Source organism: Lactuca saligna, chromosome 8, assembly GCF_052625555.1.
Source record: "Lactuca saligna cultivar CGN05327 chromosome 8, ASM5262555v1, whole genome shotgun sequence".
In the NCBI taxonomy this organism is placed as follows: Eukaryota; Viridiplantae; Streptophyta; class Magnoliopsida; order Asterales; family Asteraceae; genus Lactuca; species Lactuca saligna.
Genome location: NC_136424.1, coordinates 250,716,477 through 250,725,052, shown reverse-complemented (window position 1 = coordinate 250,725,052; position 8,576 = coordinate 250,716,477).

Genomic DNA, 8,576 nt, shown 5'->3' with positions numbered 1-8,576 from the left:
GGCATTTTCATCATTTCACTACCACAGGAACCATTTATGATGTTTTCTCATATTTTAAAAATAAATAAATAAATAAATATATAAAAGGTTTCTCTCTCTCTCTCTCTCTCTCTCTCACGTGTGCTTTTTAATACCCAAAGACACATTTCACTGCCATCATCTTCTTCAACACCACTTCTTCAAACTCCAACTCATATCAGCTTGTTGCCACCATTCTTCCTTCCAGCCACAAACACCATGATAACAAATCCAAATCGCTATACCTCTGCCTCTTTCCTTCGCTTCGAATTTCTCTCTGGCAGTCTTCCTCCATTCATTATGCTCGTCAAGAACATGCTCTAGAAACCGATCGAATTTCTTACTCACAGTCTTCATCCTCTTCACATACCCCTATAAATCCATGAAATCGATCCACGATATTGAATCACCGATGTTAAAAACACCGTTCAATAGAAACAACTCGTACAACATCTTCTTGAACTCGTCCGGACTCACCACCGAGTTCGATTCTTCGTCCAAATACCTTTTCCCCAAAACCATCCGGCTAATCACGTTCAAGCTCACCGTCGATAGTAGATCCTTCAACAGGATCTCCTCACCAGCTATTACAAAAATGGATTTCACCAGTGAATTCGTCTCCTCCACTCGGATGTACTCGTATGATTCGAGGCGCTTAACATTAAAGCTACTCTCAGCTTCCGGATCATCAATCAACGTGCATATTTCGCGTTTGCATTATTCACAGGCGGATTAGAAACTATGTGACAACTTTGAATTCACTTGTGATTTATTAAATTTTGCAATCTATGTGACTAATCAGTAATTGGGTTTTCTGAATTACAGCTGAAATTGTGACAATTGTCAATCTTGAGTCAAGTCAAGTCGTCAAGTCAAACCGGTCAACTCGATTAAACCTTGTGTATTAGGGTTTGTGTTATGTTCATACTGTATAACTTGTTATATTAATGGGAAAACAGCACTTGGGAAAAGACTTGTGTTAAAATTTCCTAGGCCTTAGTGCTAATCAATGAACTAAACTGATAAAAACCATGTTACATACTCATCGGGAGTGTGTAGGATCCTTAATCACGACTTAACGGGGCTCAAGAACCTTGCATTGTGGGGCCAAACACTCAAAATTGTCACACGTGGAACCTCTCTCAATCATTTTCACTCTATCTCTCTCTATGACAAATCTCTCCCAAATCTCTCTCAAATATCTCTCTGTATGAGAAATCTCTCCAAGAATGTCAAATCTCTCCCAAATCTCTCCAAGTATGTGAAACCTCTCTCAAATATCTCTTTGTATGAGAAATCTCTCCAAGAATGTCAAATCTCTCCCAAATCTCTCCAAGTATGTGAAATCTCTCCCAAATCTCTCTCAAATATCTCTCTGTATGAGAAATCTCTCCAAGAATGTCAAATCTCTCCGAAATCTCTCCAAGTATGTGAAACCTCTCTCAAATATCTCTTTGTATGAGAAATCTCTCCAAGAATGTCAAATCTCTCCCCAAATCTCTCCAAGTATGAGAAATCTCTCTCAAATAGTTCCCGTAACTTTTTAGAATCATTCGGGTCATTCCGACCCTTAACCAGGTCAAAAACGGCTTAAAACGGGATAAAAACGAGAAAATGGACCTTAGGAACCGAAACCCTTCTCAAGGAGCCGAAGCTCCTTAAGGCCGAGACCTAGGACCGAGCACAGACCGGACCGAGCCTCTGTTGGCTGAACCCGAAGGACCGAACTCCTGTAGATGAGACCGAGTCTCGGTCTCTGTCGCCTCCTCTCTGTCGCTTCTCGCACTCTCTGTCGCCTCTCTGCTTCTGTTCGCCTCCCACCTCTCTGCTCTCTCTTCTTTTCTCTCGGTCTCTGTCTCCTTCTCTCCTCTCTGTCTCTTCGCGCCTCTCGGTTCCTGCCCTCTCTCTTCTCCCCTTTCGGTTCCTGCCCTCTCTCCTCTCGGTTTCAGCATCAGAAGGCCGAACCTCGGCCAGATTTCAGAAATTTGTCACTTTTAGCCCCTTTTTTATATTTTTAACATTTTAAGCCTGTTTTTCGTGATTTTAAAGCGGGATTTTCTCCATAAATTATATTTTAACATAATAAACCCTAAATATTCATAATTTAAACATATTTTGATGAAAATCATTATCTAAATAATAAAGATCTAATGGGGGATTTATTTAAGGTGGAGTGTTGACCTTGCCTTAACTTATATCACAAGCAACCACCTCACACCCACTCTATGACCAGCCACACCTCCCCACCTTACTTAGGTCACATCAATGTCATTTACACTCAATTTCCACTCATTCCCATGTTTTTAGAGCTGGAACAAAACACCATCTCTCCTCATTTCTCTCAATTGCTCTCATTTCACTAAGTATCAAACACCACTTTTCTCTCAAACTTTTTCTCCACCAAATTCGAGATTCAAGGCTGATTATCAAGTGTTCTTCCACATTTGGTAAGCATAATCCATTCTCCTTATGATTATCTCACTTATTTCCACTCAAATCATGGATATCTTACACAAACTCCATCATATTTGTGTTAGAGCTTCGAATCTTCAAGTGATTCTTCAAGTGTTCTTGGGTTGAACACTTCTCTTCTTCAACACTTATCTACTGAAATCACTCAAGGTGAGTTCATACCCCTACATTTTCATGTTTTCTCAAGTTTTCAGGGGGAAATACAAGTTAAAACACCAAGAACATAACTAAATGTTTCTAACAGCCTTCATCAGAAAAGTTCAACTCCATTCACGGACTGTTTTGGGCATCTTAAACATTTTTGTTTTCAAAACTGTACAAGGTGAAAATAGTACAAGTTTTTAGCTTTAAAATGACTACTTGCACATCTCCATACGAATTTTCTACAATTTATGGTGATTTTTACAAAACTGTCTATCATTTCAAACAACAATCCGGACCAGTCTGTGATTATGGACTTTTTCACCCAATTTGTAGGTCATTAAAAATCGTGATAAAAATTATGAGTAAACTAGACACATTTTGTGAACTCTTAGAATTTACGGATCTAGTTTTTGACTTCGTATGATTTTTCTATGATTTTTCCAAAACAGTGCAGAATGGCTAAAGTTAGCCAACAGCATGTAAATATCATAACACTTTGTATTATGTTGAGCAAAGTGTATAATCATAAGTTCTAATTATTGAATGTGTTTCTTTGTTAGTTTATCATCATGAACTGAAACTAAGTCATTCATAATAAATATTATTCATTCATTTTAGAACACATATATTAAACTATAAAAAGTATAGTTTAGTAAATTCATAACACTAATACATTTCCATAAAAGAGTTCATACATATTACCAACATTTTAGATAAACTATAATAGGTATAGTTTATGATACATCACACAACACACTCGTACAGAAAGAGTACATTCATACAGAAAAGATTTATATTCACACACATTTCACGTAAACTTGTTAACCTATATTGTGAGACATTCTCTCCCCGTACGTCCGAGTGCGGGATATAATTCCTGGTAGTTATAATCAGAATCTCTTTGAGGGAGAACGTGATACTTGTATATAGATCTATATTGGGTTTGACACCCCACACCTTGCTGCTAGCTACAGTGGGACCTGCAGGTCTACGGGTGACAAATGTCATTTCAGTTTTCGCGACGCCTGAGAACGTCGTGGCAGGTTCACATAGTCATAGTATGATTATAGCGACTCACATAGGGATATAACAATCCATAAGTTTACAGGATTTTATTTATAAAACCTAAATGAGTTTTATGTCGATTTAAAATCACTTTTTATCTCAATGAGTACAGATATTATTGTACACTTTTGGTTTTGGTAGTTATGACTACACATCATTTGAAACCACATTTATACCTTTAAGTATAGTCAATACTTGTTCTTTCTCGGTCCTCGGATTTAGGACTACATATACATAAAGTATTAACAAACATGAGAACATACGGAAATTTCATTTAATTCAAACGCGTCCATGTCCATTTAAACCCATAACATTTTCTGTTAGTAAGAAAGGTTACTTATACATTTTGGTCTTCGGTCATAAGACTACATTACACAGATTTTAAAGAAAATATCGGATTTTCTGGATACATATTCTAACGCTTTTACAAGGAAAACGGTTTACTTTTCTAACGAAATCTCTTATGAACTCACCAACCTTTGTGTTGACACTTTTCAAAACTACTTGTATTCTCAGGAATTCAGTGAAAACAGGAAATCAACAATGTTTTGAGGATGGGACGATAAATCGTCAAATAGTTCATTTTGTATCATAATGTAATTGATGTGAATCATGTAAACATGTGCTTTGATGTAACGTTTTCAATTATATTTGTGTTGGTTGTATTTACTTTGAGCACTATTATACACATTGTTGTGATACTCTACATGAAATCCTCCATCCCCGGACGTTTCCGCCATCCTTGGTTTGGGGGTGTGACAGAAATTGGTTGCGAGTTCTGATCCTATATCTAAACCAGATCTGAATCGATTTCTTATCTGAAATGTATGCCTAAACTCGATCTGAATCATAAATGGAAACTACTCCATTGTCCACTATAAAACCCCCTCCAGGGAAGATGTATCCAATTCTAATATGGCCATCGAACTTGATTTGCATAGCAGGTGTATGTATCAGACTTTCAGAAGGAATGTGTTGTTATGGTACCTGTTAGAAAAGGATGAAATATGTATGTTTTGCTTAGGTTGGTTTTTAGATGAAGATGAAGATGGAGAGGCTGGAATGATTTTTAGGGGCTAACTCAAAAATAAACCCAGATTTTGTGTAAGGTTTTTGTTACAAGGATGTTTTTTAGGCGGGAGAGAGAGAGAGAGAGAGAGAGAGAGAGGGAGAGAAACTTTTATATTAAATAATTATTTTTTATTTTTTTAAATACGAGAAAACATCATAAATGGTCCATGTGGTGGTGAAATGACGAAAATACCCTTCAGTTAACGGACAAACTTAACAGAGTTAGCAAAAAGGACCGAACATCAAAAGTTTTGAAAACACAGGGACCATCTATGAGGTTTTTAAACCACGGGGACTAAAATTCAGATTTTGGGAAACCACAGGGACCATTTATGATGTTTTTTCTAATTTTAATTATGCGATTGATTTTTATTTTTACTTAATCCATAACTCTTTCATTTGGAGATGGATTTTTATGAATCTTATATCATTGGGATCACGTCAACGAATACTTTCTAAACACGTTAACCATTTTAAAAAGATGGTAAAACTTTTTGGACGTTTATTTTTTAGCCTAACAATCGATTTAATTATAAATGTAACAACATATTTGATTTTTATTATCTCATAAATCAAATATTACAATATTAAGCTATTATATTTATTTTCCTACTATCTCCTAACGATGATCGGTGACGGAATCTTCTCGGTTGTCATAATTTGATCATACTAAGTCATTGAAATTGAGTGTATTTGATCATATTAAGTCATTGAAATTGATTGGACTTAATCTGTAACACCCCAAAAATACGAGCCAAAAATTTCATTTTTGAAAAACATATATTTAGCAAAACATTCGAATTAAAACGTTTACTGATCATAACATTTTATAAAGATATCGCATGTATGGAAAACATTTCATAAAACATAATAATGTCAGAGTACAAATCCCCAGGAAGATCTCATGATGCGGAATACGAAGCATGTGTGTGATGGGCCGCTATCGCGCCAGCTCCTTCCCCTTCGAAGAAGAGGTACCTGAAACCAAAACTGAAAACTGTAAGCACGAAGCTTAGTGAGTTCCCCCATCATACCGCATACCATACAATCACATATCATACATATTGCCAGGCATTTCTGGGGTGCCCAACCTACCCGGTACAACTATTATGGGGTGCCGACCTACTTGTGTCAAGCCATTCTGGGGTGCTGACTACCCATGTCAAGACATTCTGGGGTGCTGACTACCCTTCGGTCCTGACGACCGAACCTCGGGGACTATTTCACCCCCTTACTGCTACTATCACATATATCATAACATAACATAATATCAGACATATCTGGGGTGCCTGAACTACCCTTCGGTCCTAGCAACCGAACTCGGGGACTAGTCCCCTCCTACTACCTCTATCGCATATAACGTAAAAGCCAGCATGCAAACATATCATCATATACTGTCAGACGTATCTGGGGTGTCTAACTACCCTTCGGTCCTAACAACCGAACTCTACTACTATCACATACAACATATCATGCTAGCATATAACATATCAGGTAGTAGCAACCTAGATGATATCACAAAGACAATCATCTATCATACATCTCCTACTGGTGGGCCGGCATTGTGGCCTTAGACCCACCGCTACTAGAAGGTAACTCACCTCGTAGTAGCTGTTGATCTGTGTGAGAATGGTCTATCTGTTGCTACTGCTTCGGAAATCCTCCGGTTGTAATTCCCACCAAACACTTAGTCAAATATGATGGGTTTTGGTCATATGAACATTCCTATGTGCACATACAAACCCTAATTCTTGGATCTAGGTTTCTCTAATTAAACATGCATTGAATCCAAGACTTCTAATGGCTAATTAGGTATAAGAACAATATAAAACTAGAGTTAGAAGCTTACCTTGAAACACTTGTTTGATCTTCTTGTTCTTGGAGCTTTAGAGTCACAATTGTCACTCCTCTAATGGATTACAAACACTAACTAGCAAAGAGAATGATTTGAGAGAGAGGAGAGAGGAGAGAGGAGGAAATCGGCCAGGGTTTCCTTGCTGTAGAGGAGGTGCTGATTTCCCTATCCCAAGGGGTCTATTTATACTTGTAAGGCTCCTAGGGTTTCACCCTTAAACCCTAATTGGATAACTTAGACTTTAAGCAATCCTAATCCTTACCAAAGATATGCTTTGGACGAATTTGAGACTATCCCAAGCCCTAGAATTCGTCCAACCTCTATCCTTTAAGGATTTACAGCCCAAAGTGTAACTATCAAACAATTGATAGTTTATACCCTCTTATTTAATTAATCTCTTTAAGTCACTAAATTAATACTAATTAATCTATGACTTATATTAATCAAATAACAATATTATTATTCATTATATTATTCCCATAATATATTAATAATATCTATTCTCTCATAATAAATCATCATGCCAAGTTGCTATGGTGAAGGCAACCTAAAAGGACCATGCACAATCGGGTCAAATACTTGCCTAATATAGTTGCAACCTTAGACACTATTCCAACAGTCTCCCACTTGGATAGGTCTAGTAACTATATGCATAAGTACAATCCGATTCGCAATCGTAGCTCTCAAAGACGATGTCAAACTCTGATCTAATCAATCTTGTCCTTCAGATAAGGGATCGTACAGTCCTCTATTAGATATCATGCTGACAATTCTATGGAATGATTAGTCTAGCATTTGGTTTCTCGATCTCCGATTTATTTGACATAGAACTTAATTGAACACATCAATTCAGTTCTGACCGGGCCCGACACATAAGTCAAATCAAATCATCAAGTGGCCAAGATATCACTTTTTCCTTCTTAGGATAAAAGTTACAGATAAACTTCGACTTATATGCATTTACTTATTCATTAATCAACTATATACAACAATGCGTTTTATAACATCGAGTTACCAATGCGTTTTCGCATTATCAATGTATAATCAATTAACAAATAACAAACCATATATCTAGGTTTTAAGACTATATGATATTATCGTCTTGCGATCACCCTTTTCTATCACATTCCATAAGGTGATTCCAGCAAGCACGGGTTTGTTCCAATGCTCAAAACTAGTTCATAAGCACTCATGAACGTTGTAGCAATCTTTTGCTATGTCTAATACCATTTAGACAATCTACACACCAATTCATAACAATCTTCATTCATATCTACTTCCGACATATGAACGATTGTGGACAATTTGAATAATTCGATTATTCTTAATAAACTCAATTATTCTGGAAGTCAAAACATGCAAAGTCAAATAATAGTTAAACAATTAACATAAGACAGTAACATTACTCATAAATAAAACTCCTTTATTTAATCATCAAATGTTAATTACATTTATCTATTACACGTTTCTCATACTATCTAATCTATGCTAATATCATCCTTCAGCCCAATACTCGTAGCATGCTGCAAGTGTTTAACCTACTCAGTCCCTTTGTAAGCGGATCTGCTGGGTTATCTTCTGATGATATCCTCTTCACTACGAGTTGTCCTTCTTCTACACGATGTCTAATAAAATGATATTTTCTGTCGATATGTCGTGATCTACCATGATCTCTCGGTTCCTTGGTCAAGGCAACCGCTCCTTCATTATCAGAGAAAATCTCCATGGGCTCCTTTTGATGGGTTTTGGTCATAAGACATCCTATGTGCTCATACAAACCCTAAAGCTTGGATCTAGGTTTCTCTATTGTACATGCTTTGAATCCAAGACTATAAACCCTAATTCTAGCATATGGAAATCGATATTAACATATAATTAGGTTTAAGATGTTACCTTGATTGTTATGTAGCAATAACAATCCCAATTCCTCCTTGAATTGACTTTGGAATGC